This window comes from Sturnira hondurensis, unplaced genomic scaffold (assembly GCF_014824575.4).
Source record: "Sturnira hondurensis isolate 20B ecotype Veracruz unplaced genomic scaffold, ASM1482457v3 Scaffold0021666, whole genome shotgun sequence".
NCBI classification, from domain to species: domain Eukaryota; kingdom Metazoa; phylum Chordata; class Mammalia; order Chiroptera; family Phyllostomidae; genus Sturnira; species Sturnira hondurensis.
Window position 1 is genome coordinate 275,433 of NW_028094297.1, and position 27,568 is coordinate 303,000.

At 36.0% G+C, this 27,568-nt stretch overlaps 1 protein-coding gene and 1 pseudogene across 1 annotated transcript in view; one reads left to right on the top strand and one right to left on the bottom strand.

Moving 5' to 3' along the window:
• Positions 1 to 27,568, top strand: part of LOC118978259 (UDP-glucuronosyltransferase 2B31-like) — a 421,339-nt pseudogene that overhangs the window by 159,325 nt on the left and 234,446 nt on the right.
• UGT2A1 (UDP glucuronosyltransferase family 2 member A1 complex locus) overlaps positions 1 to 27,568 on the bottom strand; it is a 62,302-nt gene that overhangs the window by 22,029 nt on the left and 12,705 nt on the right. The window lies entirely within an intron of this gene.

Sequence of the window (27,568 nt, forward strand, 5' to 3'; positions counted from 1 at the left end):
GTGTTAAGATTTTTTACTGTGACAGTATAACTATTAATCTCTCCCTTTATGTCCATCAAGAGTTGCTTGATATATTTAGGTGTTCCTATGTTGGATGTGTAAGTGCTTATAAGAGTTATATCTTCTTGTTGGATTATTCCCTTTATCATTATGCAGTGTTCTTCTTTGTCTCTTATTACAACCTTTGTTTTAAAGTCTATTTTGTTAGTTATATGTATTGCTACCTCAGGTTTTAAAAATTTATTTGCATGAAATATCATTTTTTATCCATTTACTTTTAGTCTGCGTGTATCTTTCATAATGAGTTGTATGTCTTATAGATAGCATATATATGGGTCTTGTTTTATTATCCATTCACTACCCTATATCTTTTTATAGCATTTACATTTAAAGTGATTATTGATAGGTATATATTTTCCCATTTTTAAAAAATATTTTATTTATTTATATTTAGAGGGAAGGGAAGGAGAGAAGGAGAGAAATATCAATGTATGGTTGCCTCTCATGAGTCCCATGCTGGGAAATGGCCTGCAACCCAGGCACGTGCCCTGACTGGGAATCGAACCGCAATCGTGGGGTTCACAGGCCCGAGCTCAATCCATTGAGCTACACCATCTAGGTCTATTTTTGCCATTTTATTCTCTTAATTATATTACTCTTTTCCTCTCCTTCTCCTTCCCCTCCTTATTTTTCTTCTTTATCTCCTTCTCCTTCTTAAAGAAGACCCTTTAATGTTTCTTGTAATACTAATTTGGTAGTAACTAACTCTTTTAGCTTTTCCTTGTCTGTGAAACTCATTATTTCTTTTTCAATGTTAAATGATAACCTTGCTGGGTAAATTAGATTCATAATTTGTGTCTGCCTCTGTTGGGCTTGGTTGTGTGTAGAAAGAACCAAACTGTGCAACAAGGCTGGCATTTATCAGAACTAGGCCTAGGGACCAGTCAGCAAAAGTCTCAAGGCACCCTGAAATCCACCTTTGCTTGCCTCTGCCTGCCTCTGCCCACAGGTTGCCTGTTCCACTTAGCCACTGAAAAAAACAGTGACTAAGCCACAGTACTCAGGTTTTTTTAGGTAGGTTCTCAGTGAGTCACTGGTTAGGGCAAATGGTGTTCACCAGATTCATATTGGTTCAAATTTGGTACCAGTGCTGTGTTTGAGATCACTCAACAAATGCTCCATTATATACCAGTCTAGCTGCCACCTTTCGGGTGATCACATACATTTATGGTCCAGTGAGATCTCAGGTAGTTGTCAGGGTGAGGCCAGTAGAGTTTATCATACCCAAACAGATCATGATTTTGCCAAGTAAAGGGAGGGATCTGCAATGAAAACATGTCTCCACACTAGAGGCACACAACTCAGTCTGCCCCAGATTATGCCCAGAGCTCAATCTCAGCAAGGCAACATTGAGAACTGGGATATTGGAGCTAGTGGATTTCCTGTGAGGAAGAGGCTTTGATTAGGTTTCAGGACAAGTAGGGGGAGTGGCTTTGCCCCAGAGACTCACAGCTCAGCCTGTCCTGAATTCTGCACAGACTTCAGCAGGGTGAAACCACCAGGATTTGGGAGGGTGGGGGTGATAAGAGCCCAGAAAGTGGAGGTAGCAGATCTCCCATGGTAAGGTGGCACCAGTCAAGTTCATGTGAGAGTGAGGGAAATGGCTCCTGCACAAAGACATACCACTCTGTCACTGACATCCCATGAACCTGCTCAGACCTCTACACACTGGGCCAGGCAACTGACTCCTCAGCAGGGCACAAGATCTACAGGGTCAGACAACAGGGAGTCCAGAAATTAGGGTTATTGCATTTTCCCAGGCTGATGCTGCAAGGAGGGGAATGTTCCACCCAAGAAAGATGACATTTGCAGTGTGGGAGAGGATCTCAGCATAGCAATCCTGGCTGCTATCCCTTTAGCTCTCTCTCCAGGCCAAAAACTTCAGTGTTTCTCATGTGACTCTAGTCTGCTATGCCTTCCCTCCACCAGAGCCCAGGATGAATGGCTATAAGTGAGATTTTGTGCATTGGCCCTTTAAGAAGGTGCCCATGTCTCTGGTGGACCCCTCTCTCTCCTTTGGGAACATAATCTTTGCTGATTTTCAGAGCCAGATATTGTATGGGCATCTCTCTCTGGCTCTGGTACTCTGTGATGGGGAAGCTGGCTTAGGGTTGAGACCTCATGCTTCTCAGGAGGAATCCCTTGCAGCTGAGATTTTCCTTGGGAGTGGGGCCAGCTCTTTTCTCACCTCTGCCCTTCCTTCCAATCTCAGTGTGGCTTCTTCTGTAAATCCTTGGTTGTGAGGATTCTTTACTGCTAGTCTTCAGTTCATTATTCATGTTGATTGCTCTGTGTTTTAGTTGTAATTCTAGTTTTGGCCTGGAAGAGTGAGTATAATATCTACCTACTCAGTCACCATCTTGGAGTCCTTGGGATGTTCTTAATCAGTAACCAGTCATATGTAGCTAAGGAATAACTTAGCTTGTTAACACCAATAGAATTTCTTTTTTCTATACATGTAATTATTTCCTTTACCTTTCTCATAAAAATCCATTTTCTTCACCCTGTGACATAGTTTGGGTTTCTTTCCGACTCTATGCCCCCAGATTTCAATTTTAAAAAATATCTCAAATAAATACTTGTTGCCTCTTACTTTGACTTTTTATTTTTATATTAATGGGTGTTGAAAATAAATATTAGGAAGGCAAGATTTGATAAGAGCATCAGAGAGAATATGATACTGGTTTGTGAGTGAAAAACATAGAATGAAATTTTTATGACTGATGAGAAGGCATGACCAGTAGCTAAAAAATAAAGTTTTCAGTTTATAATTTAAGCAACCCCAGTGTGATAATGACTAGAAAACTCATGAAATGCTAAAAAAGGAGTAGCTATGGGAAGATTTTTGACCTGCAGTGTATGAGTTAATGATTGTAGAAGTCTGTGGAGATATCAATTTGGCCCATGAATTTCAAAGTGGGGATAAATATAGAAATATAAATTTTGTGTTCAATCATCCATCTACTCAAACCAATTTCTCTTCAAGTCCTTTAGGATTTAATGCTTTCAAGAAGCAGTTTTAGCATTTAACATGGGCCAGATTCCATATAAAGCACATAGAATAAAGAGACAGGTAGGATGCTATTACAATTCAAAATGAGTTTAGATACTACTCCAGAAAATAATTCAGTTAAGCCAGTACTTATTGGACACCTATAAGCGAGATGCATCTTAAGTGTCAGAGATGAACTGAGGATGGGCAAATCTCATGATGGAGGTTGCTTGGTAGAGGATGGAAATGAAGAAATAATACTTTAAGTAAGTCTTTAAGAATGATACTTAGCAGGTTAAAAAATGTCATTTGGAAGTAAGAGAGAATAGTAATGTATTTGTGTTTTAAGTTATATCAAGGGTTATATTCAGTTATAAAATTATATTAAATTCAGTAATTTCAAAGAGGCAATATTATTGAAATTTTAAATTCCTTGAAAGTGTTTCTGTTTTGCTATAAAACAAAAATCCAGAATGAATTTGTTTAGAGGATACAAAGATAAATCTAGGGTCAAGGATTGCAGAGATGTACTCTGTTGCATAATTAGGCTTTGAAAAAGTTATGGTGGTAACTTGTAGAAAGCAGAAGCCAAATAAAAGTCAGAAACAAGAAGAATCAACAAGACCATAAATCCACTAGAAGAACATTTATGTAATATTATATTCTTAAAGTATGAAGCTCCTTTTATAAAAGATAAATAAACCAGAAGTGATAAGATATGAAGCTGATAAAGTTATCTACTGATTGTATGATAAGGTTCCCGATATTTTATAAATAGTACATACAAAGCTAAAGAACTGAGTGATACATAACCAGTTCAGATACTGACTTAAAAAATGTGTTATTAGAGAGATATCCTTAATTTATTTTAATGCATGAGAAAACTAAGATAGAACTTAGGGTATGGAGAGGATTATTTTGAATACATTTAGAAGGGAAGGCATGTTTTTATTTATGTCAAACTGAAATATTTAAAATTCTGGATGAAATATAAAATCATCTTCCCTCTTTCTTTTTGTTTTTACACTTTCCAAGAAAGTAGAAAATCAGCAGACTCCTTAAACAAAGTAAAAACTGAAATTCTGATGTACTAGTTTTCACTTAAACTTGACTTATTTCTTCAAAAAAGAGCATGTAGCAGGAGTAGGGTAGTAGGAAAATCTTAAGGCTTGGCATACTCTTCACCCCACACAGATGTTCACATAATGCTAAATTTGAATAATCATCTGAATAATACAAATAAATCGTCTGAATACAAATGTTTAGAAAAATGCTTCAGTGGAGGGTTAAATCATAATAGATTTTAATACAAAACTGAAGCTTGCATCAAAAGGTAGGTCATCATAAATGCAACATGTAGATATCAATATTGAGAAATAGCATAATGACATTTCCACATTCCCAAATGTAACATAATTCATAATATTATTTTGAACAATATTATTAATATAATCATAAAATCAATAAAAATTGACACAAGAAAATATAATGCTTAGTATGGAAATATAAATTAAGAATGAGTTAGAAAACTAAAAATGGAACTGCTTTTTGACCCAGCAATTCCATTGCTGGGATTATATTCTAAGAACCCTGAAACACCAATTCAAAAGAACCTATGCACACCAATGTTCATAGCAGCACAATTTATGAGAACCAAGTGCTGAAAGCAACCTAAGTATCCATCAGTAAAGGAATGGACCAAAAAACTATGGTACATTTTCACAATGGAATACTCGACAGCAAAAAGAAACAAAGAGCTCCTACCCTTTGCAACAACATGGATGGAACTGGAGAACATTATGCTAAGTGAAATAAGTGAGGAGATGAGGGCAAATACCATATTGATCTCAACTTTAAGTGGAACCTAATCAACAAAAGAAACAAGCAAATGAAATATAATCAGAGACACTAAAATTAAGAACAATCTGACAGCAACAAGAGGGAAGGTGGGAGGGGATAATGGGGAATGGGGGAAGGGTTTTTAGGAACAATTGTAAAAGACACATGGACAAAACCAAGTGGGGGAATGTAAGCAGGGGAGGGAGATGGGTATGCTGGGGTCGGAGGGGGGCATTGGTGGGAGGGGTAAATGCAGACAACTGTAATTGAACAACAATAAAATAATTTTTAAAAAAGAACAAGGATTTTGGAGAAGATGGCGGTGGAGTAGGACAAGGGATTTCGCTTCTCTCCACACACCAGAGAAAAACCAGGCTGATCTTCGGAGGAGCGCAGCGGATAGCCAACAGGGACCCAGCATATAGGAAGACAGAACTTCAGAAAGTGTAGTGGACACTGAATGACCAGAGGTTGAGGAGAGGAGACAACCGCAGATCAACAAGATATGAGGGAAGAGCGCACAGACTACAGGCCCTCCGCCGGGCCATGCCAGGGCCCTGGCCAGGACGCCCTGGGCTCTCAGAGCCCAGGGCGAGCAACAATGACACTGGGAGAGAACTAGTCACCAGCACCCTCCCTATCCTGCAGGGCTCAGATTGGGAAATACCAGGAGAGAATGGTTTGCCTGTAGCGGCAGAGAGAGGAGTGGGCCTTGGGAAGCAAACCAGAGAGATGTGATAACCCGTAGAGTCAGGCTGCGGTTGCAGGCTTGGGAGAACTGAGAGTTGCCCATGCATTCCCTGTAGTTCGGGGTCAGAGCCGGATCTGCCACAGACCCTGGGAGTCTCTGGCTACTGGCAAGGCCCCTGGAAGAGAGCCAGTCACCAGTTCCCTCCCTACGCAGCCAGGTGCAGACTAAAAAACCCAGGAGTCAGGCTGTGGCTGTTAGCTTGGGAGAATTGTGAGCTGCCCTGTGTGTTCAGCCACAGCACTGGGAAAGGTCCATGCCCCAGCCTGCAAGACCAGGAAAGCCTGGCTGGGAGCGTGCGCCCTCACGCCAGGCCAGGGCTGGGAAGCCTGGGGAAAAATCTGCTCTCAGTGGGGCGCTGGAGAGCGGCACCAGTCTGGATCATGGGAGGGCACTGGCGAGACCAGTTGAGTTCACCAAGACATGAGAAAGGCCACAATAATAGCCCCTCAGGCTGCTGCAGTTAGTGAGACCAGAAGAAAAGGTTTGACTAGCTGGAAACCAACAAGAGGAGCAGGTGGAACCAGAGAACACCAAGAAACCTGCAGGAGACTGCACCACTGAATTTCACAAGTATCATACCACAGAAGTTCACACCATAAACCCAGGGAACCAGAACCAATCAATTTAAGAAGCTGAGGCCAAGAAGAAGAGTCTCATAAACAATGGGAAGACAAAGAAACAATCCCCAAATGAAAGAAAAGGAGGAAGTCTCAGAAAGAATGTTAGATGAAATGGAGGCAAGTCAACTATCAGATATTGAATTCAAAGCACTGGTTATCAGGAAATTCAAAGAGCTTACAACAAGCTACCAGAAACTACAGGGGAGCTACAATCAACTCTCCACAAACTATACCAACATGAAAAAGGAAATAGAAGCCATCAGCAAAGGCCAAGAGGAAATGAAGAATACAATTTCTGAACTGAAGAACACAGTAGAAGTTATGAAGAATAGAATCGATATGGTGGAAGATCATATAAGTGAGATAGAAGACAGGATAGAAAGAATCTCCCAGACAGACCAAATAATGGAAAAGAGAATCAGAAAAACTGAGGAGAGTTTAAGAGAAACGCAAGACAACATGAAACATAATAATATCCGAATAATAGGAATACCAGAAGGAGAGGAAGAGGAACAAGGGGTAGAAAACCTACTTGAAAGAGTAATAATGGAAAATTTTCCTAAGTTGAGTAGAGATAAGCTCGCACGGATCCAGGAATCCCAGAGAGTCCCCAGCAGGTGGAACCTAAAGAGGCCTACTACAAGACACATCATCATTAAAATAGCAAACCTCCAAGGCAAAGAGAAAATCTTAAAGGCAGCAAGGGAGAAAAAGGAAGTAACATACAAGGGGGCCCCAATAAGGTTGGCTACTGACTTCTCAATGGAAACATTCCAAGCGAGAAGAGAATGGCTAGAAATATTTCAAGTAATGAGAAACAAAGGCCTACAACCAAGGCTATTGTACCCCTCAAGGCTCTCAATGAAGATAGAAGGCCAAATAAAGAGCTTCCAAGACAAAAGAAGTCTAAAAGAATACGCCTCCACCAAACCAGCTCTACAAGAATGACTAAAAGGGCTGCTTTAGGAGAGGAAGGAAAAGAGAGATAGAGAGGAACACAGGTACACAAAAAGCAATGAATAAGTACCTTTCAATAATAACCTTAAACATAAATGGATTAAATGCTCCAATCAAAAGACATACAATAGCTGAATGGATAAGAAAGCATGACCCTCACATATGCTGCCTACAAGAGACCCACCTCAGGAAAAAAGACCATCACAGACTAAAATTGAAAGGATGGAAACAAATTTTCCAAGCAAATGGACAAGGAAAAAAATCCAGGGTAGCAATTCTCATATCAGACAAAATAGACCTCAAAAAAAAGGCCATAAAAAGAGACTCAGAAGGTCACTTCATAATACTCAAGGGGAGAATCCACCAAGAAGACATTAACATCATAAATATATATGCACCCAACATAGGAGCACCCAAATATATAAAGAAAATTCTGGAGGACCTCAAGAAAGATATTGACAGCAACACAATTATAGTAGGGGATTTTAACACGCCACTGTCTAAAATGGACAAATCTTCCACACAAAATATCAACAAAGATATTACAACATTAAATGACACCCTAAACGAAATGGACCTAATTGATATATATAGAGCCCTTCATCCCAAAGAAGCTAAATACACATTCTTTTCAAATGCACATGGAACTATTTCAAAGATAGATCACATGATACGATACAAAATGAGTCTCAACAAATAGAGGAAAATAGAAATCATACCAAGCATTTTCTCTGATAACAAGGGACTGAAATTGGAAACCAACCCCAAAGGAAAAAAACCAAAACACCCAAAATCATGGAGACTGAATGGTATGCTATTAAACAACGAATGGATCAAGATTGAAATTAGGGAAGAAATCAAAAAGCTTCTGGAAACAAATGAAAATGAACTCACATAAACCCAAAACTTATGGGACACAGTGAAGACAGTCCTGAGAGGGAAGTTCATAGTAATACAGGCTTACCTAAAGAAGATAGAAACATTTCAAAGGAACAACCTAACCTGACGCTTGCAAGAACTCGAGGAACAACAACAAAGACAGCCCAGAGCAATTAGAAGGAAGGAAATAAGCAAGATCAGAGCAGAATTAAATGACATAGAGACTAAAAGCACAATTCTAAGGATCAATAAATCCAGGAGTTGGTTTTTTTGAAAAGATAAACAAAATAGACAAACCTTTAAGTAGGCTCATCAAGAAAAGAAGAGAGAGGACCCAAATAAACACAATCAGAAATGAAAGAGGAGAGATTACAACTGATACCACAGAAATAGAAGGGATTGTAAGAAATTACTATGAAGAACTGTATGCCAAGAAATTTGAAAACCTAGGTGAAATGGACACATTTCTAGAAAAATAGAATCTTCCAAAACCCAATGAAAAAGAAGCAGAAAACCTGAATAGACCAATAACAGCAAAAGAAATTGAAGCAGTAATCAAAAAACTCCCATCACACAAAAGCCCTGGACCAGATGGTTTCACAGGAGAATTCTACAAAGCTTTTAAGGAAGAGCTAACCCCTATTCTTCACAGACTATTCCAAAAAATCCAAAAGGAGAGAAAACTCCCCAACTCTTTCAATGAAGCTAGCGTCATCTTAATTTCAAAACCAGATAGAGACACAAGAAAGAAAGAAAACTTCAGGCCAATATTGCTGATGAACATAGACACTAAAATCCTCAATAAAATATTGGCAAATCCCATCCAACAAGACACCAAAAAGATCATACACCACGACCAAGTGGGATTCACCCCAGGGATGCAAGGATGGTTCAATATTTGTAAATCAGTAAATGTAATACACAACACAAACAAAAGCAAAACAAAAACCACATGATCATATCAATAGACACGGAAAAAGCCTTTGATAAGGTACAACACTCATTTATGATAAAGGTACTCAGAAAAATGGGAATAGAGGGAGCATTCCTCAACATAATAAAGGCCATATATGAAAGACCTACAGCCAACATCATACTCAATGGGCAAAAACTAAAAGCTTTTCCACTAAGATCAGGAATAAGACAAGGTTGCCCACTTTCACCACTTCTATTCAATATAGTATTGGAAGTTCTAGCCACAGCAATCAGACAAGAAAAGGAAATAAAAGGCATCCAAATCGGAAAGGAGGAAACAAAACTGGCATTGTTTTCAAATGACCTGATAGTGTACATGGAAAATCCTATAGCCTCTACCAAAAAACTGCTCGAACTAATAAATGAATTTGGCAAAACAGCAGGATACAAAGTCAATATCCAGAAATCAAAGGCATTTTTGTATACCAACAATGAAACAGCAGAAGCAGAAATCAAGAAATAAATCCCATTCGATATAGCAAAAACAAAAATAAAATATCTGGGAATAAACCTAACCAAGGAGGTTAAAGATCTGTATGCAGAAAACTACACAACACGGAAGAAAGAAATCAAGGAAGGCACAAACAAATGGAAACATATACTGTGTTCATGGATTGGAAGAATTAACATCATCGAAATGTCCATACTACCCAAAGCAATTTACAGATTCAATGCAATACCTATTAAAGTACCAATGGCATATTTCACAGACATAGAACAAACACTTCAAAAATTCTTATAGAACTATAAAACACCCCAAATAGCAGCTGCAATTTTGAGAAAGATGAACAAAGTAGGAGGGATCACAATACCTGATATCAAACTGTATTACAAGGCCACTGTAATCAAAACAGCCTGGTACTGTCACTAAAACAGGCACATAAACCAATGGAATAGAACAGAGAGCCCAGAAATAAACCTAAGTCTCTACAGTCAATATTTGACAAAGAGAGCAGTGACATAAAATGGAGTAAAGATGCCTCTTCAACAAATGGTGTTGGGAGAACTGGACAGCCACATGCAAAAAAAAAAAAATGAAACTTGAACACCAACTTATAAAATACACCAAAATAAATTCAAGGTGGATAAAAGACTTAAATATAAACTGTGACACCATTAAAGTCCTAGAAGAAAACATTGGCAGGAGAATCTCAGATATTACACGGAGCAAAATTTTTACTGATACGTCCCCTAGAGCAAGGGACATAAAGGAAAGAATAAACAAATGGGATCTCATCAAAATTAAAAGCTTCTGCATGGCTAAGGAAAACAGTATCAAGATAAAAAGAGAAGCAACTCTTTGGGAAAACATATTTGCCAATGATACCTCAGACAAAGGTTTACAAAGGTTTACAATGATACCTCAGAGAAAATATACAAAGAACTCACACAACTCCACTCAAAGAAGATGAGCAACCCAATTAAAAAATGGGAAAAGGACTTGAACAGACCCTTCTCCAAGGAGGACATACAGAGGATCCAGAGACACATGAAAAGATGCTTGATATTGCTAGCTATCAGAGAGATGCAAATTAAAACCACAATGAGATAGCACTTAACACCAGTCAGATTGGCTATCATAAACAATGAAACAAACAACAAATGCTGGAGAGGTTGTGGGGAAAAGGGGACCCTAGTTCACTGTTGGTGGGATTGCAGACTGGTACAACCACTACGGAAAACCGTATGGAATTTTCTAAGAAAACTAAAAATGAACATGCCTTTTGACCCAGCAATTCCACGCTTGGGAGTATATCCTAAGAACCCTGAAACACCAATCCAAAAGAACCTATGCACCCCGATGTTCATAGCAGCGCAATTTACGATAGCCAAGAGGTGGAAGCAACCTAGATGCCCATCGGTAAATGACTGGATCAAAAAGCTATGGTACATTTCCACAATGGATTTCTATGTTGCAGAAAGGAAGAAGGAACTCCTACCCTTTGCAACATCATGGATGGAACTGGAAAGCATGATGCTGAGCGAAATAAGCCAGGTGTTGAAGGAGAAATACCATATGATCTCACCGTTAACAGAAATCTAAACAACAAAACAAACAAGCAAGCAAAATATGACCAAAGACACTAAAATACAGAACAGGCTGACAGGGACCAGAGGGGAGAGGGGAGAGAATCACAGGGGAAAATGAAAACGACTCACATGAACAAGTATAAAGGACACATGGACAATAACTAAGGTGGGGGGCGGAAATGGGAGGGAGGTGGGGAACACTGTCGGGGGGTGGGCAGGGCTGGGAATATAAGACAGAAAATTGTACTTGAACAAGAATTAAATTTAAAAAATAAAATGAAATAAAGAATGAAAGTTAAAGGTTGATTTTTTATGTAGGTGGCTGCATTTGGAAAAATGGACTAAATATCTACAATAATACACAAAGAAGTGGAGTTTGAAGGGTGCAATAAATATGAGAAATTTTTTCAAAATGAAAATTCCTTTCTTTACACTGTGAGCATCCAAGTTTGTACTAAGTGAAGTGAACGTGGAGATTGTGTGGCATTACAGAACGTGTTTTCTTAACCAGAAAGGTATATTTTCAAAGAATATACAGGAAATAAAGAGAAACTTGGTTAGCTTTCTGTGAATAAAAACAATGTTTTTTATTAGAGTAGTTTAAACAAATTAAATTGATTATGATTATATATGTTGATTATATTTAACGGCAATAGCAGTTAGAAGGTACTCAAGGTATGGTGCAAGGAGACTGATTGAGAGAGATTTAGAAAACAAGATGCTCATTTTAAAAACATGAATGTGTTATAGGGCATGAGTAGAAGATTCCTAAGAAATGCAGAGGACTCTATGAGGTTAAGGGCCTTAAACCAAATTAGTTACACTGGTGTGTGTTTCAATCCATCAAGCAAAGGGAGGAAAAGGGTGAATATGGGCATTGATGGATGCCTGAAGAGTGAGAAATGATGTATATTAAAATGCATATATTGATAATATACAGAGTGGAGATGGGGCATGCTGTACCAATCAAAAATGAACTGCAGTATGTTGCATTTATTTATTCCCCAAGATTTCTCTTGAGGGATAGATATCTCCAAGAAAGAGTAGTTTCTGTTTTGCTAAGCAAAAAAATTATATGCTTATATTTGTTATATTAAGAAATATATGGGTCTAAGCCCTGGCTGATGTAGCTCAGTGGATTGAGCATGTGCCTACAAACCAAACAATCACAGTTCAATTATGAATCAGGGCACATGTCTGGGCTGCAATCCAGTTCCCAGCAGGGGACACACAAGAGGCAACCATACATTGATATTTGTCTCCCTCTCTCCTTCCCTTCCCCTCTAAAGATAAATAAATAAAATCTTTAAAAAAAAGAAATATATGGGTCTAATATTTATAGGCCTGGATATTAATCTGCAAAATGTGTTGGAGAGAACATTTTTCTGTATAATAAAACTCGTGTTCATGAAATTTGACATAAATCAATCAAGGCTGATGTAACTGGATCTGCCAAAGGTTATCTGGGATTGACTACCTCAGGTTCATGAAAGTTGTTAATATTTAGAGGGTTTTTGAAGCTGTCTATTATAGCACCAATAGCATGAACTTAGTACAGGTAGGAGAATTTATACCACAGGAGAAGTTAATGCTACCAAAGAATTTTTTTATTTTACTTTTTAACAACAGAAAGCCAGTTGTTAAACACCTATAGCATGGTACTGCATACTAATGTGCACAAAAGAAACTGCTTATATAGACATGAAAGCAAGGTACAGTTCTAGGATTAAAAAAATAGAGTAAGTCAAAGCTAGAAATATTTTTTATTAGATTTACCTTATGGAATGACAAATTACCCAAAGCCTTATTGTCTTAAAACAATAACATTCTATTTAGCTCGTGGTTCTGCTCACAATTCTGATGAAAACTAAGCAGAATTGTTCTGGGCTGACCTAGTTCATGGTCATGTAAGTATGGATCACAGAGGGCTACTCGATCTTAGGGGACATAATTTGCAGTAATGTTTTGCAGTAATCTGGCTAGTATATTTGTGGGTGAAGATCTTGGGGGCTATGTATACCACACCATTTAGTATGCCAGATAAATTAAATCACAAAACAAAGGGTTCACAAAGCAGTGAGAGTAAGCTTCAATTTTTAATGGACTTCTTGTATTACATTCACTAAAGTCAAACTTGCCAAAGCAAGGTAAATAATCAAGACAAGGGTCAATGTAGAACATGACTAATATGTGGGTAAATATAAGAAAAGCAAAAAAAAATCATAATAGAAAACAGCAAAAAATGTAAAGACAGTAGATTTAAAGAAGATTCTTTAAAGGATAATTCTCAGAATGCTAAATAATATACCTAACAACTTAAAATAGCTAACATTATATGTTCTATTTATCTATTCTATCTAACATTAACTCTAATTAACACAAGTAGAGAGAGAACTCCTAAATTTTAGGAAATATAGAAATTGCTAAAGATTCCTTTGCAATGAATTGCCCAGCTCAAGATGTTATATAAAAATATACCAAAAAGCCCCCAGATAATATTATACTCAATGGTGAAAGACTGAAAGCTTTTTTTCTTTTTAAAATGTATAATCTTTATTATATGTTTTTTATTCATGCCTACTCTTACCACTCCTATTCAACATTGTACTAAAAGTCCTAACCTGAGCAGTATGGCAAGAAAAATAAATAAGATGTAATATGAATCAGAAAGGAAGAAGCAAAATTATCTCTGTTTGCAGATGACATGATCTTATATATAGAAAATCCAAGACTTCACCAAAAATCTGTTAGCACTAATAAATGAATTTACTAAAGTTATAGCTACACTACTCAGTTTCATTTCTGTAAACTAAAAATAAGACAGCTGAAAAGTAAATAAAATATTTTCCTATTTACCATAGCACCAAAAACAATAAAATACTTAGGAATAAATTTAAACCAAGGTAGCGAAAGCTCTGGAAAAAATGAAAACATTAGAGAAATTAAAAAAACACACAAATAAATGGAAAGATATCTTATGTTCATGGATTGTAAGAATTAATAATGTTAACATATTTATAGCAGAAAAAGCAATCTAGACCTTCAAAGAAATCCCTATTAAGATTCCACAATGTCATGGACATGGACAACAGTGTGGTAATTGTGGGGTGTAGGAATATAAGGGGACTAAGTGGTAATTGAAAATAGAATAAAGACCTACATTCAAGATTGCTCTATCCAGCAAAGCTTTCATTTAGAATGGAAGGGCAGGTAAAGTGCTTCTCAGATAGGTCAAATTCAAGGAGTTCATCATCACCAAGTCCTTATTATATGAAATGTTAAAGAGACTTATCTAAGCAAAAGAAGATAAAAATATGAACATTGAAAGGACAACAAACTCACAGTTATTAACAACCACACCTAAAACAAAAGCAAACTAAGAGGACAGCTAGATCAGGAGTGGAACCATAGAAATGGAGATCACATGGAGGGTTAGCAACAGGGAAGTGGGAGGAGGAGAAGGGGGGAGAAGGTACAGAGAATAAGTTGCATAGACAGTTGGTGGAAAATAGACAGGGGGGAGGGCAAGAATAGTAGGGGAAATACAGAATCTAAAGAACTTGTGCCACATGGACATAAACTAAAGGGGGGGAATGATGGGGAGGGGGTGTGCAGGGTGGAGGGAAATGAAGGGGGGAAATGGGACAACTGTAATGGCATAATCAATAATATGTATTTTTAAAAGTTTAAATTAAAAAATTCCAATGGCTTTCTTTACAGAAATAGAAAACATTCTAAAACTTACATGAAATCATGACAGACCCTGACTGGTGAAAGCAAACCTGAGAAAAAAGATCAAAGCTGAAGGCACAACACATCCTAATTTCAAACTATATTATAAAGCCATAGTAACCAAAACAGCATAATACTGGTATAAAAACAGATGTGTAGACCAGTGGAACATAACTGGGGGCTCAGAAATGAACATGTAGTCAATAAATATTTGACAAGTGAACCAACAACACTCAACAGAGAACTTCAACAAGCTGTCTTTTCAACAAGTGGTGCTGGGAAAACTGAATATTCACATGCAAAAGAACGAAATTGAATCCCTATGCTACATTATTCACAAAAAATACTTCAAAATAAATTACAAACTAATATAAGGTCTTAAACCATAAAAGCCCTAGGAGAAAACATAGGAAAAAATCTCCTTGATATTTGTCTTGGCAATAATTTGATGGATCTGACATCCAAAACACAAACAACCAAAACAAAAATAAATAAGTGGAATTACATCAAACTAAAATGCCACGCAGTAAAAGAAATGTTCATCAAAACAAATAAGAAACTTATAGAATGGGATAAAGTATTTGAAAAGCACATATCTGAAAAAGCATTACTATTCAATATATGTAAGGAATTAATACAATTCAACAGCAAAAGAAGAAATAAAATAATCCAATTAAGTATGATCATAGGGCTTGAATAGGTATTTTTCCAAAGAAGTCATAGAATGGCCAACAGGTTCATGAAAAAGAGGTCAACATCTCTAATCATTAGGGAAATGCAAATCAAAAACAAAATAAAATATCACCCCATACTTGTTAAAATAGTTATTATCAAAAAGACAAAAGCTGGGTGCTCCCGGAATGTTCACTGCAGTATTGTTAACAATAGCTAAGGCATGGAAACAGCCTAAGTGCTTATCAATGAATGAATGAATAAATGAAAGAGTTTTGGTATACATCCACAATAGAATATAAATCAGCCATAAAAAGAAGGCAATCCTGCCATTTGCAACAACATCAATAAGCCTTGGGGACATTATGCTATGTAAAATGAAACAGAGAAAGACAAATACTATGCTCTCACTTACGTGTGAGAACTTTTTAAAGCTACTTGCATAGTAACTTTCAAAGATATTATACAGTATTGTTAAATTTTTTAAAAAGCCAAATTTATAGAAACAAAGACCAGAAAGTTGGTTTCTTTGAATGGGGTATGTGGACTGGTAGAAACAGGTGAAGGTGGTCAAAAGGTATAAACTTTCGTTTATAAAATAAGTAAGTTCTAGAGGTGTCATGTACAACATGGTGGCTATATTTAACAATACTGTATAGTATCTTTGAAAGTTACTATGTGAGTAGCTTTTAAAAGTTCTCACCACACAGAAACAACTGTAGCCATTTGAAACGCTGAGTGTTTTAACTAATCTTATTTTGGTGATCATTTATATTTAAATATATTTACATTATATTTATATATTAAATCATTACTTTGTACACCTTAAACGTGTACTATATTACATGACAACTATAACTCAATAAATAATGAGAACACCACCAAAACAAATTGGCTAAAATTAACGAATGTGCAAAACCTGTATGAGAAACATTGGTGAACACTCTAAAAGACACGGAAGATGATTTTTAGAAGTGAAAAGAATATATTTTTGAAGCAAAGACTCAATAAAAAATGTCAGTTTAAAAATGCAATTAACTGTAATAAAAATAACAATAATTATTTCTCTCCTCAGGAGCTAGTTAAGAGTCTAGTAAGTCACTTAACATCATCAGTAGGTTATTGGAAACTGACATTAATTGCAATGATGTATAATGAAAACAATTCTATCATGGGCTAATTGACATAAACATAAGTTCTATGCATGTTTCTGGTCACAAAACCCAGAAATATGTAAGAGGCAAATTTCTGCAAATTCAGGACCATTCATTCATCTATGAGAGTGCAGACAGCTTATACCAAAGTATTCAAAAGATTTTTAACTTGAAAAACAAACTGTGTCAAATTAAAAGGATGCCACAGCAGTATCCTCAGGATGGTTGGATGAGAGAATACTAAGAGGACACATTAGATTGCCAAGCAAAGGGTGGGAGGGAGCTGTGCAGCCTTGCTTTTTTCTCTTCCTTGTCTATGACTTCTAAAATTCTAATCCTGGAAGTTATGGAGTGGCTTACTCCTGGGAACCATACATTTTTCATGTTGTAGACTAAATATTTTTAGGTTCTTATCTTGTTCAATTACATAGTTTGTGAACTCAGCTATTATTTAATCTTTCTGAGTTTCTAATGCATTGTGTCTAAAAGGTAGATAATAAATGTTCTTGGAGGTTTTGGGTGTGGATTAGCAATAATAAATGCAATGTATTTATCAAAGTGCTTGATACCAATTAGGTGTTTAGTTAGAGTACCTATTCCTTAACAATAAAGATGGTACAATTATCATAGATGTTAATTAACCACAGAATCACAGAATAGAGAACTAGGCCAGTGATTCTTGGTGAATCAGAAACTGAACGTGAATGACAATATAATCATGTCACTTTTACAACTGAAATAATTAGAAGATGAATTTTAAAAAGTCAACAAAAACAGAAGTGAAAAAGAATGAAAGCTTACTTATTAGTTTTCAGGAGTTTTTCTGCCTGATAAGTATCTGAAAATGTCTGGAGAGTAGTTTTGTTAGAGAGGAACCCAAAAGATTGATAGATGTGCTAGTGACAGAAGTATATACACTTGGCAAAATAAATTACACTGTATATTTTATGAACTTTTTAAGCCATTGGTCAACTAACCCTTAATAATAAAAAAATGGGATAATACTATCTATCAATGTCATGGTTAAAATTTAAGAAGTGTCCAAGGGTTGGAAATAATGGAGAACGACTAGAATTCTAGTGAATGACTGGTGGGGTTATTAATTGATACAAGAACTTGGGAAACTAGATTTTTAGCAGTACCTACTTAAGCTAGATGGGCATATGCTATAACCTAGCAATTTCACTCTTATGAATATACCCAACAGTATGGCACATGTACCTTTATCAAAAGACACATGTACAAGAATGTTTATAGTGATGTTTATCATAAATAGGTAACACAAAAAGAGTCTAAATGTCCAGCAACAGTAGAATGGATAAGTAAATTGTGTTTTATTAATTCAATAGACTCTACATAACTATGAGAATGAAAAAACTGTATTTACATGTAACAACTTGGATAAATATAATAAACATGATGATAAGTAAAATTAGCAAAATATAAAGGACTATATAATGTGCCATTCATTTATATCAAGTTTAAAATCAGACAAAATTAATCTATGGCATTAGAAGTCAAGAAAGTGTTCACCCTAAGTTGAGAGTCATAGGGGTTGGTATGAGGAATGAAGAGGAGTTGTGGGTTGTAACATTTCATTTCTGGATTTGGGTGCTGGTTGCATGGGTGGGTTCACATTGTGAAACTTGAATGAGCTGAAATGTTTGATTTATGTTTTACTTCAAAAGAAAGTTTGCAGGAAATTGGAGAGCACCTCAGCACTGACCACAGCAAAGGTGCATGTGACAAGGAATTAGAAGACTCCTGATGAAAGATTAACAGAGAGATTCAAGTTTTCCAGAAAAGGACAGGAGGTTGGGAATGGGGCCTTGAATGGGAATGGGACACAGAAAAACTAACAAACAAAATACTGGGTTCCAACAGGGGAGCCAGAGATCAAATATAAATAATATTGTGAGTAATCTACCTCAGTTCTAGGCAAATGGGTTAGGGAGGAAATATAGAGAGGCTTATATTTTTTCCATGGGCTGGGAAAAGGGTAGTATTAATTTTAGGAAATCTATCTGACATAGATGGAAAGAGAAGGCAACATAGAACCAACATAGTTCTGACAAGTAAAAGTACGCTACAATAGCCAAGTAGTACATCAGTTGGTACTAAGCTTTCTGCTCTCCTGATCTGCAGTGTCCGGGGGAAGATAAAGACTGGGAAGCCAAGACACAGGCAGAATGGGGCCATTCAAGTTGCCTTACCTGTTTAGCTATTTTCACTACAGCGTACATAACCCTGGCCTCCCTACAGCTACAGCACAGCCTGGTCCTAAACATTACCCACATTATCTACACGTTGTACAGCATATCTCTCAGTTTAAGGATTAGGGGAGAAATCAGGCTTATTGTAATTTCAAGGTGCCCTGCAGGACACTGGGCCTGGGTGAGATTCATGAATAAATTTACTCTTGGAAAGGAACAGCAATGATTGTCATATTCTCAAATATGCCTGTTTTACTAGGTTTTAGAAGCATTCTTAAAATTGAGCTGATAATCATCTTTGTTTGTTTCATCTATAAAGTTTAGAATCTCCTCCCTGACAAATAAAACAGGATTTTTAACCAGTGGGGTTAGAAGTTTTCTTGTTTTTTTTCCTTAAATACAGATATTTGAAATTTTTCTTTACCACTCTTAATCGTGCTATGTTTTCTGGCCTTTTTTCCATGGAATTGAAGAACAGCCATTGAAATAGAAACTTGACTAAAGTTGTATAACTTGACTAAACTTGACTAAAGTTGTATTGTTATCATATATCCTGTTTTCAAAGATAACAAATATCAAGTATAAAGTACCTATCTTATTTCAGTATCAGTTTACAGTTACCAGGTGGGCTTAATACTTTAAAAACTGAATGGAAAACAAAAGACAAATTGGATTATATCAGTTCTTTCTGACAATAATACTTCACTTTGAAATAAAATATTTAAGGTGCTATTTATTGCTCAAATAGGTTTAGTAACATGAGGAGTATGAAAGATTTAAGTAAATAATACACTTAATTTCTCAACTTGTATTTCTCAAGATCTATTTCTCAAGAGTTCTGGAACAGATTGTCCTTTGAAAATGAGAAGGTGAGAACATACTTTTTCACACATTATATAATTTGTCATATTATTGCCTGAGATCACACAGTTAGCAGCTGGAACTTAAACCCAGAATCTCAAGACCCTTCACAACCTTACTTTTTGTAAACCCCTTACTTAAGGCCTGTAGAATATTATTTTATATAGTACCTTCAATAATCAGTGTGGGATACATATATGGAAAGTGATAATTATTATTGAACATATTTTGGATGTCTTAGAAAATAATCATATGACTAACATCTAAATTTACAGAAAAAATATTTTTGAGGCATATGAAACTTGGAATTCAGAAATAAAGAAAACATAGTTAAGTGGCATTATAAAGAACATTAAAGCAGATGTTACTTTCAAAATTCTAAATAATATATCTTTAAACATATATGTAAATTGCAATTAACTTGCATATGTTTTATTTATATGTGTAACATGTTCAATATTTTTCCTCTAGGCCAATTCCATCAAGAATTTTAAAAGTTTAAGTGGTGGAAAATTGGATGAATATTTCAGCATCAAGGAAAGAAACACACACACACATATATATGAATGTATGTATATATATATAGTATATATTTGTATATATCTATACATATTTTACTTGTAAAACAAAAGATTAATATCAAGTTACAGTAAAATATTCCTGCATCTATGGCCTACCACAGGTTTTTTGCTTGTTCTCATCCATGCCTGTAGGGCTTTTCTTCCAAAGAGTCTGTTGGCTCTTGCCCTCACTGCCTGAGTGTTTGTTTGAATGCCCTTTTACTTGAGACTTTTCCTGACCATCCTATTTAAGAGTATAATTCTACTCCTAGAACAATCAGTTTTCTTACTCTACTATACTGCATATGTCACACTTTAAAATTCTACCTATTTTCCATATTTATTTTATTTATCATCTGTCTCCTCTTAACTAGAATGTAAGCTCTATGGGAGTAGAACAGATTTTGATGTGTTTTGCTAATTGTATTCCCAGTACATACGAAAGTTGTGAATACTGGGTTTTTGTTCAATAAACACTTTTTTACACAAAGAAAACAAGATGGAAAGAAGGAAGGAAAGGAGGAAGGAAGGAAGGAAGGAAGGAAGGAAGGAAGGAAGGAAGGAAGGAAGGAAGGAAGGAAAAGGGAGAAAAGTAAAGGAAAAGGAGGAGAGAGAGAAAAAAGAAATGGAGTGAGAGGAAGGCCAAAAGTTGTATAAAAGCACAATATTTTGTATAAGAAAGTACCATTGATAGCATCAACTATTAATTCATACCCCTGACACTACTGATAGATCTAGAGAAAAAAAACATAAAAGGAAGAAAATCAAGGAAAGAGGCTCATAAAAGACAGAAAGAGAAGTAAATAGCCAATCAGAACTGGCTTTGACAGTTTGCATTACTTTGCTCGATCCTCATAAGGAATCTGCAAGGCAAGGAAACTCGAGGCTTGCCAGAGGACACTAAAAAATTCAGTTGAAGACAGTACTAGCCAAACACTCAGAGGAGTCTAAGAATGGAGAGACAACATGAGGCAGAGGAGGGCAAAAACTCAAATTTCCCATATTTAATCCTTTTTTTCTGCAAAGAAAAGAATGAAGAACTGATGACGGAAAATAAATCAAGTATCATTTCAAAAGTTTTGCCAAAGTACTTTTTGGTAGTACCATGATTTATACTAGTGAAGATACTACTATTTATATTTGAAGATTCATTTATGCATTGAAAAGCTATTTCTTAAATAGGCACACATTTATTTGCATTAATGGCATACATATTAATACTACCATTTCATTTTTAAGAAACCTTTCCAAAGATAATGTATAAAGGACCTGTATGAAGATCAAGGACTTATATAATCAGCATATTTACTTGTATGAAGATATAATAAATATATTTACTTCAAGGACTTGTATGAAGATATAATCAATACATTTACTTCAGTTTGGCATATGCAGTGGAAGGAAAATTTTTGCTTTGTTAACAATAAGAATAAATAGGTCATCAAGAGTTATTAATAAGAGAATAGTGTAGAGACTTACCTAGAACTTTGCTGTAATACAAATTCCATTGTCCCCAGTAGGACTGAAATATATAGTCTTGCAGAGGATAAGATACGGTATTTTTGACCCTTTCACCGAAGGTCATCTGGTCAGTGAGCTCTGACAAGGCTGCAGGTACATAGGAGGCAGGTGCGGGGATTTTCCCACAGTGTCTCTCCACTGTTGAGGCTGGAGAGAATCTCAGTGTGTACATAAATGGGATTCCTAATTTCAGAGCAACCAGTTCCCCACAGACTGTTACTGGATCAGCGACCAGCACATCAAAACCACCTTTCTGAAGCTTTGACATTAACTTGGGGTTGTTTAATACTCCATCACAGATTTGTAAATTAATTTGAAAAAAAGTATCTAGGAGTTTTCCTAGTTCTTTGTAGAAAGTCCAGAGTGTGAGAGGAGTTGGTCTATGGTCTAGCCACAGCATTATCATCTGTTCAATTAAGGAATCTATATCGTTCTTCATGAAGGAAACAGGTATCACCTCAAAATTCATAGAAGAATCAGGATGAGAGTTGATGAATAGAGTTGCTGATGAAGTCAGTACGGTCACATTGTGATTTCTCTGAGTCAACTCTTCTAGAATGATCTTAATATTTAACCAATGGCTACCATCCGATGGCCAAATTAGTACATTTCCACTTTGAACAATTTCAGTCAGAGTCAAATTAAAAACCAGAAGAAAGACAAATTTCTTAGGCATGATGATGCCCATTATGGAAACAAACCTACTGTAGCTCTTTCCAGATGTAAATAAACTTTTAAAGTAAACTTAGGTAAGTTTTTTTCAAATAAAATAATATTTAGTGTAACAGTGACACTTATTCATAAGTCAATTGATCTATAGATGAAAAGGAAAACAATGTAATTAAAATTCTTATGTGCATTAATATTATTTCAACAACAGAAATGAAATATGGTTTTCTATTAAAGAAAAAAACAGGCAGGCAGGTAGTAAGCCTGGTATCTGTACTCTGTGATAACAACTATTATTTATACACTGTGTCTCTAATTTACTATCTCTTTTCAGAATTAGGTTAAACTGAAAGTAACACTTATTGTTGAAGCCACTTCATCAAACATACAGTCCCTTCAAGTTGTGTCTTTATTATAAGTTGCTTTTATATATAAAGTGGAATAGCCATAGCAATTTTTCACCAGTGAGAATAACGTCCTTGTACTTTGAATCAAGTTTTAATTTTATTCCCATATGTTTACTTTAAAGGAAGGACTTCAAAGGGGGAATAAAACAGATATAAATACTAGAATGATATTTAATATGATTTTGTATATAACGCTTACAGAAGAACGTTTAGTTCATCCCTTTAAAATTAAATTAGAAGAAAAAAATTTAAAATATGTACAATGCTATCATTTAAATTGAAAGTCCTTAAAACAACATTGTTGTAAGGAAGTCAGTTCTTACAAATTTCCCCCCCAAAGCCATGCCCTGACTTGAAGGTCTCTTCTTCCCGCATGCTCCCTAAGCATTGTACAGAACGGCTAGGCTTTAACTGTTTTGACTCGTTTCTCATTGCCTTTTGGATCTGGAGGTGGCTCCACAGCCACAGGTCTGGAAACTAGCCATTACAGTGTTGTAGGAACATGAGTAATCAACTCCTGTGTAACTTTAAAGTTTTAGCCTCACTAATGTGAGGCTTCAATTTTTTTTTAGCTCCTTGATTGGCATTTAGTTATTTTTTTCGAATGCTTACATTTAGATAAACATTTTTTACCTTTGTTTTCTTGTATATAAACTATCTTTCTAAAAATTTTCATTTTAGCTCCAGGTCTACCATGAAATGTTTCCTCACTTTTGTGATTATAACCTCAGGCAAGTTATGCAGCTTTCTCACTACAAAACAGGGGGAGAATGGTAGGGCCTAATTCCTACAGTTTTGAGCACTGAATGAAATAGTGCCCACCAATTATTCAGAAGAGCATCTGTGTGCAGTAAATGTTAGTTGTATACGATATGGTGGGAAGGGAATCTTACTTTGTCTCAACACCCCCACTCATTTCTCTCACTGAGGCACCTGAGCTTTGGTGCCAAAGGGAAGCAGAGTTTGCCACCTTAAAATATGCCTTTACGATATTGATTATTTTAAGCTGGCTATTTTCAAGTATGAGAGACTGAAAAAAAAACCTTTAACTTTTCTCTAACTGCCTAAAAGTACTTAGATAGACTACCTGCTCCGGGAAGGGGGGCATCACCACAGATAACTCTAATTTAATATAACTAGTGTGTGATAGGGAGGAAAAGGCCCATTTGACCAAAGTTGTCTCTGTGTTCTATTGCTAAATATGGCCCAGCAAACATTTATTTGCCAGCTCTGGCTGCAGTGGCTCAGTGGATTGAGTGCCAGCCTGTTAACCAAAAGTTTGCTGGTTCCATTCCCAGCCAGGGCACCTGCCTGGGTTGCGGGCCAGGTCCTCAGTTGAGGGCATGGAAGAGGCAACTAATCCATGTATCTCTCACACACTGGTGTTTCTCTCCCTCTCTTTCCCCCTCACTTCTCCTCTATAAAATTAAATAAATAAATTCTTTAAAATAAAAAAAATTACCTACCAAACATTGGCTTTTCTGTCTCCTACCTTTTGAACAACATAGCATACAAGCCCAACTGCCTGATCTGTCCTCAGTCTCACATTCTATGAAAACCTCATATGTACCTATACAATAATTTTGGTCACTTTCTGCTATTAATCTGATTCTTGTTAACTTGATTATTAGTCCAGCCAGAAGAATTTAGATAGAAAGGAGGAGCATTTACTTTTCCACCCCCACTGTGCAGATGTCCCCCAGGGCTGCATATTCTTCCACAAGTCATGCTCAGTCATGCTCAGTCTCCAGTACCAAAGTTCTCAAGTGACTTATTTTAATAAGTATATAATCTCCATTTTAAAATGGCAACCTGTTATCTCATGCCTCAAACCTTTGGGATGTTAAAACAGGGCAAAATAACCTTTGGATTGGGCCTAAAGCAGCATTGTGTCCCAAATAGCTATTTGCAAGTATAATAAGAAAACAGATATTATGACTACTGGACTGAACATTAAAAGTCTTGTTTAGATTTAGTGTCACTATGTTAACTTATTGGCACCAAAGAAATGCCTTCCTTCTATTACCATTTAGTTAAATTTTTTTTTGAATTATTAGCTAACTTGCACGCTTTCTGCAATGGGTTTTATGGGAAACAGAGTAATCCAGTCAGCAAATGAAAGCCAGTAGCACCAACTACTGCCAACTATGAGATTTTCACACTTTCTGTCAAGGAAGTTTTCTCCAATACTGTTACTCTCCTTCCCTTTCTCATTAACACGCTTTGGCTTTGTCTCCAACTTGGAGCTGTTTGGATTTCTGCTTCAATCAGTCCTTCCAAAATACTATTCTTCTTGATATCAAATAAATGTCTATCGCCTCTCACTCTGACCTTTTATTTTTATGTTAACAATATAAAACTCAAGATGATAGCCATAAAAATAATAGCGTCTACTCTCCTTCATTGAGAAGGAGAGAAACTGCATACTCTGCATACTCTCCTTCATTGAGAAGGAGAGAAACAAAAGAGCGGCAGCCCTCTCTCTGGGAACTGTGCATTTCCCACAAAGAACTCCACCTTGGATGTTGGGCGTGTGGCTGTTATCTGGCCCATGGGGTCATCTTGGAAAAGGTCATGCTGCCAGCAGTTATTTGAAAGGTCCTAAAAAATCGAGATTAAGTTAAATTTAAAAATAAAGGGAAAAAAGAAAAGAAGAAAGGAGAGGGGATAGCAAAAGAAAGACTAGGAAGGGTTAAAAAAAAAAAAGATCCAAGCCAAAATACATAGCTCTTCGGGGAAAAGACTCCAATACATTTTTTCTCCTTTAAAATGTCTACTGTAAATTAAACACTATGGAGCTATATACACTCAAATTTGTTTCATTTCTATCACTTTATTTTACACTAATTACCTATGTTCTAGGTATACTTAGTTCACACAAAGATCTAAATATTATGGTCATAACTTTTTCTTTTTTGAAGACCTGATGATTTTTTCTCTTTAGCATATTTGTAAGATAGTTTATTGTTATTTCGGATGATGTTAGTTCTTAGAGATCACTCATCTAATGTTTACATAGAATAATACATTATATATTTATACAAATCTAACATGTGAAGATTACTCACACACCCACACACATTCACAACCTGTTTGTTTTTATAGTGGCCAAAGTATGAAACCGTTGGCAGCACCAGCTAATGTTTATGGAGTATAAATAGTTTTTACTGGCACAGAAATTCTGCATTATTCTTTTCTTAAATGTTTCCCTAATTACGTGGCTTTTCAATTGTTAAAATGAATATAAAAGTAAACTTTACCTGGTTCAACATTAAACAAATATATTTGAAACCTGCAGCAGGCTTTTCTTTCTTTTTGTTAAAGAGAAGCTTTCTTAAGACCAGAAAGCTATCCTCAGGCTAATCTCCCAGGCAACCGAATCACCTGGAGACTGTGAGGAAAGAAATGGCAAGTTACCTGGTGACACTACAACCTAATTAAATTCCATTCAGCAAGCTCCTATGAGTGAGAAATACAACAGCAGATTTAAAAAATAATTGCACTCAAAGGAAGGATGAAGTTCGAAGAAAGTTTAAACCTAAAATATTCTAAATAATTGCTAGATTTGTACCTGAAATTTTAAAATGAGAGAAAACATTTCTCGAAGTTTTGGTGTCAGAGTCTTCAGTTTGTGCACCATTCTCAAACTGGTAACCGTATGATCTTATCTTAATGTGTTTGGTAGTAGTTTTTTCTTCACAATTGTATTGCAAGGATTAAGAGATACAATATTCGTGAAGCACTTACCACAGTGCCTAGTGTACAGGATGACATCTATAGACGTTAACTGCTGTTACCATAATAATATCCACGAGTATCATTTGAACCAAATACCCATGACTTGAAATAAGAGAATATTGATATTATAATATCCAATTTCTAGCAATTAGCAAAGATTAAGGATTCACCTTGAGGCTCTCATTGCATAACACTGCAGAAAACTAACCTTACAGAAGGTTCTATTTATTTACTTAGGTGTGACCATTTGAGACCTGAGGGTATATGGATTCATGGCAATGAATTTGATTCAAGCATTCAAGCTGAAGTAAAAGATAAATTCAAATTACAAATTTAAAATGTCATTTTAATAAGTCGGTTCTATTTGTCATTCACATTCATCACACATACAAATGCTTGCACCAAAATAAGTTACTCTGTCATGGCAACTTTTACTTCTTACCTGGTGTTTTGAATATGAGTGTTCATATCCCTGGGCATCAATAAGAATGTGTTTTAGTAAAACTAACTTAAATAGTCATTGTAAGTCAGAAGAGGATAATTTGATCAGAAAGATAATATTATCAAAATCGGAGAGCAAGGACATTTTTAGAAATCTTCATTACGTTCCCATGAACAAATTGTTAAGAAGTATTAGCCTCGTGTGGGATTAGTGGAATAGCCTGGCTTTTTTACTAGCATCAACTTACAAGAACAATACAGTGGAACATGTAATACCGAGACTGCCAGCATGGAGGAGGTTTATCTGGGGATAATCTCACCAGTATGAATAAGAAGCATTGTAATCATGATAGTTATTACCCCAAGGTTTAGAAGGAGCACTTAACAACAATTTAAATAACAAGATAAAAGTGGAGATATATATATGTATATATAATATATATATATATATTATATGTATATATATATAATGAGAAAGGAACTCTCCAGTTACCTT